Here is a 5,492-nt window from a genome sequence, read left to right as displayed (position 1 = left end):
GACATGGGAGGGATGTCACTGGGACCGTATTTATACCCCGGTCTTTATGCTAATGAGTTTGAGTGACAACAGGGAGTTTGAGTGACAGTTCGGACATCCTATCAAAAGGCTGATAAGACAGTTGGTGCACAGAGACATGAATAACTAGACTTCACTTTTCCCATAGGACAAGCTTCGTTTCTATTATACCTTCATCATTTGATCCATTACGGAAACGTCAAGGGGCAATGGCAGGTAACCTCGGGGTTAGAGAGTTGGGCCAGTTACCGAGCTGCCAGTGTATCCTTGAGCAAGGCACATAACCCTGATTGCTCCAGGGTTGCTGTTGATAATATTAGACCCTGGCGGTGTGAAATAGGACCGCCTAATTATTACCATTATTATTATTATATTATTATTATTATTATTATTATATTATTATAATTATTACCATTATTATTATCATTATTACTATTATTATTATTGTTATTATTATTATATTATTATTGTTATTATTATTATTATTATTATATTATTATAATTATTACCATTATTATTATCATTGTTATTATTATTATTGTTATTATCATTATTATATTATTATAATTATTAACCTTTATTATTATCATTATTATCATTATTATCATTATTATTATTGTCATTATCATTATTATTATCATTGTTATTATTATTATTGTTATTATCATTATTATTATCATTAATATTATTATTATCACTACGATCATTATTATTATTATATTATTATTGTTATTATTATTATATTATTATAATTATTATAATTATTATTATCATTATTACTATTATTATTATTGTTATTATCATTATTATTATCAATATTACTATTATTATTATTGTTATTATCATTATTATTATCAATATTACTATTATTATTATCTTTCTTTGCATAATTTCTCAAAGAAATATAACTAATGTCACATTATGTGGCAATTGAAAGTCTGTAGAAAATGTTGAAATGTAACTTTGTTCTTGAATGTTGAATTAGTCGTGTCTCTCCTCTTCTGCTGCAGGTTGCTACAGTCAGGAGAAAGACGTGCCATTGGAACATTCTAGTAATCTTCTCCTCCCTGTGGATTGTTCCTGGTGCCCAGGGAGTCTAACATACACAAAGAGAGATGCTATCCAGTTGCTAACACTAATCACATGACTGGATTACTGAGGACAGTTATCATAGCAACGCCTTTCTAATGCATTAGAGCTATGTTAGTCAGCCACGGGAGGAATCCTACAAATGTCCTGTGATCTTATTTAGTGTTTCTCTGGTGTCTGTCTAGTCATACGATATGTGTCCCTAATGGCACCCTATTCCCTATTTAGCGCACTACTTTTGACCAGGGGCCATAGGTAGTGCACTATATGCTAGGGGGTTACCAAATGGGACACAGACCCGCCTCTGTTGTCACACCCCAGAGTAGAGTTAGGTGTCTTAAAGAATCAAATCAAATCAAATCAAATGTATTTATATAGCCCTTCGTACATCAGCTGATATCTCAAAGTGCTGTACAGAAACCCAGCATAAAACCCCAAACAGCAAGCAATGCAGGTGTAGAAGCACGGTGGCTAGGAAAAACTCCCTAGAAAGGCCAAAAACCTAGGAAGAAACCTAGAGAGGAACCAGGCTATGAGGGGTGGCCAGTCCTCTTCTGGCTGTGCAGGGTGGATATTATAACAGAACATGGTCAAGATGTTAAAATGTTCATAAATGACCAGCATGGTCAAATAATAATAATCATAGTAGTTGTCGAGGGTGCAACAAGCACGTCCGGTGAACAGGTCAGGGTTCCATAGCCGCAGGCAGAACAGTTGAAACTGGAGCAGCAGCACGGCCAGGTGAGTGTAGTTGAATACAGGGGAACAGTGACAGGCGAAGACAGTAGCCCTGCTGCTACCACCACTCCTCATCTCGTTTACCTCAGAGCTCACTGACCAAACAGTGTTATGAATACATCCCTGGTTGCCATGGCGCTGTGGGGTTGCCTAGGCGCTCTGTAAATATTCCAAATAAAAAAAATCTAATCAAACTTTATTTTGTCACATGCTCCGAATATAACAAGTGTAGACTTTACCGTGAAATGCTGAATACAACAAGTGTAGACTTTACCGTGAAATGCTGAATACAACAAGTGTAGACTTTACCGTGAAATGCTGAATATAACAAGTGTAGACTTTACCGTGAAATGCTGAATACAACAAGTGTAGACTTTACCGTGAAATGCTGAATATAACAAGTGTAGACTTTACCGTGAAATGCTGAATACAACAAGTGTAGACTTTACCGTGAAATGCTGAATATAACAAGTGTAGACTTTACCGTGAAATGCTGAATACAACAAGTGTAGACTTTACCGTGAAATGCTGAATACAACAAGTGTAGACTTTACCGTGAAATGCTGAATATAACAAGTGTAGACTTTACCGTGAAATGCTGAATACAACAAGTGTAGACTTTACCGTGAAACGCTGAATACAACAAGTGTAGACTTTACCGTGAAATGCTGAATACAACAAGTGTAGACTTTACCGTGAAACGCTGAATATAACAAGTGTAGACTTTACCGTGAAATGCTGAATACAACAAGTGTAGACTTTACCGTGAAATGCTGAATATAACAAGTGTAGACTTTACCGTGAAATGCTGAATATAACAAGTGTAGACTTTACCGTGAAATGCTGAATACAACAAGTGTAGACTTTACCGTGAAATGCTGAATATAACAAGTGTAGACTTTACCGTGAAATGCTGAATATAACAAGTGTAGACTTTACCGTGAAATGCTGAATACAACAAGTGTAGACTTTACCGTGAAATGCTGAATACAACAAGTGTAGACTTTACCGTGAAATGCTGAATACAACAAGTGTAGACTTTACCGTGAAATGCTGAATATAACAAGTGTAGACTTTACCGTGAAATGCTGAATATAACAAGTGTAGACTTTACCGTGAAATGCTGAATACAACAAGTGTAGACTTTACCGTGAAATGCTGAATACAACAAGTGTAGACTTTACCGTGAAATGCTGAATACAACAAGTGTAGACTTTACCGTGAAATGCTGAATACAACAAGTGTAGACTTTACCGTGAAATGCTGAATACAACAAGTGTAGACTTTACCGTGAAATGCTGAATACAACAAGTGTAGACTTTACCGTGAAATGCTGAATACAACAAGTGTAGACTTTACCGTGAAATGCTGAATACAACAAGTGTAGACTTTACCGTGAAATGCTTACTGACAAGCCCTTAACCAACAGTGCAGTTCAAGAAGAGCTAAGAAAATATTCACCAAATAAACTAAAATAAAAAATAAAATAATAAAATGTTACACAGTAACATAACAATAACGAGGCTATATAGAGGGGGTACCGTGTGGCTCAGTTGGTAGTGCATGGTGTTTGCAACGCCAGGGTTGTGGGTTCAATTCCCACGGGGGACCAGTATTGGAAACAAAATGTATGAAATGTATGTATTCACTACTGTAAGTCGCTCTGGATAAGAGCGTCTGCTAAATGACTAAAAATGTAAAAAAAATTACTGATACCGAGTCTGCAGGGGTACAGGTTCGTTGAGGTAATATGTACATGTAGGTAGGGGTGAAGTGACTATGCATTATAAACAGTGAGTAGCAGCAGTGTAAAAACAATGGAGGGGGGGTCAATGTAAATAGTCTTGGTGGTCATTTGATTAGCTGTTCAGCAGTCTTATGGCTTGGGGGTAGAAGCTGTTGAGGAGCCTTTTGGTCCCATACTTGAAGCTCTGGTACCGCTTGCTGTGCGGTAGCAGAGAGAACAGTCTGTGACTTCGGTGACTGGAGTCTATGACAATTTTACGGGCTTTCCTCTAACACCGCCCAGTATATAGGTCCTGGATGGTAGGAAGCTTGGCCCCAGTGATGTACTGGGCCGTACGCACTACCGTCTGTAGCATCTTACGGTCTGATGCTGAGCAGTTGCCATACCAGGCAGTGATGCAACCGGTCAGGATGCTCTCGATGGTGCAGCTGTAGAACTTTTTGAGGATCTGGGGACCCATGTCAAAACTTTTCAGTCTCCAGAGGGGGGAAAGGTGTTGTCGTGCCCTCTTCACGACTGTCTTGGTGTGTTTGGACCATGATAGTTCGTTGGTGATGTGGACACCAAGGAACTTGAAACTCTCGACCCGCTCCACTACAGCCCCGTTGATGTTAAAGGGGGCCTGTCCGGCCCGTGACCAGCCTTTCAAAGCACTTCACTGAAGGTGGATATACAGTAGTGGAGATATACAGTACAGGATATATACAGTAGTGGAGATATACAGTACAGGATATATACAGTAGTGGAGATATACAGTACAGGATATATACAGTAGTGGAGATATACAGTAGTGGATATATACAGTAGTGGAGATATACAGTACAGGATATATACAGTAGTGGAGATATACAGTACAGGATATATACAGTAGTGGAGATATACAGTAGTGGAGATATACAGTAGTGGATATATACAGTAGTGGAGATATACAGTACAGGATATATACAGCAGTGATGTTATACAGTAGTGATGTTTTACAGTAGTGGAGATATACAGTAGTGGAGATATACAGTAGTAGAGATATACAGTAGTGGAGATATACAGTACAGGAGATATTCAGTACAGGATATATACAGTACAGGATATATGCAGTAGTGGAGATATACAGTAGTGGAGATATTCAGTAGAGGAGATATACAGTAGTGGAGAGATACAGTAGTGGAGATATACAGTAGAGGAGATATACAGTAGTGGAGATATCCAGTACAGGATATATACAGTAGTGGAGATATACAGTAGTTGAGATATACAGTAGAGGAGATATACAGTAGTGGAGATATACAGTAGTGGAGATATATAGTATAGGATATATACAGTAGTGGAGCTATACAGTACAGGATATATACAGTAGTGGAGATATATAGTATAGGATATATACAGTAGTGGAGATATACAGTAGTGGAGATATACAGTACAGGATATATACAGTAGTGGAGATATACAGTACAGGATATATACAGTACATGAGATATACAGTACGGGAGATATACAGTAGTGGAGATATACAGTAGAGGAGATATTCACTAGAGGAGATATAAAGTAGAGGAGATATACAGTAGTGGAGATTTACAGTAGTGGAGATTTACAGTAGTGGAGATATACAGTAGTGGAGATGTACAGTAGTGGAGATATACAGTAGTGGAGATGTACAGCACTTACACAAATGACTGACGCTTGGCTGAGAGAAATTGATGATACAATTATTATGGGGGCTGTCTTGTTAGACTTCAGTGCAGCTTTTGACATTATCGATCATGGTCTGCTGCTGGAAAAACATATGTGTTATGGCTTTATACCCCCTGCTATAATGGCTTTACACCCCCTGCTATAATGGCTTTACACCCCCTGCTATAATGGCTTTACACCCCCTGCTATAATGTGGATAAAGAGTAACCTGTCA

The sequence above is a fragment of the Salmo salar genome, chromosome ssa03 (genome assembly GCF_905237065.1).
Source record: "Salmo salar chromosome ssa03, Ssal_v3.1, whole genome shotgun sequence".
Taxonomy (NCBI): Eukaryota; Metazoa; Chordata; class Actinopteri; order Salmoniformes; family Salmonidae; genus Salmo; species Salmo salar.
The sequence above is the reverse complement of the archived record's forward strand: the minus strand, read 5'-3'. Positions refer to the sequence as shown.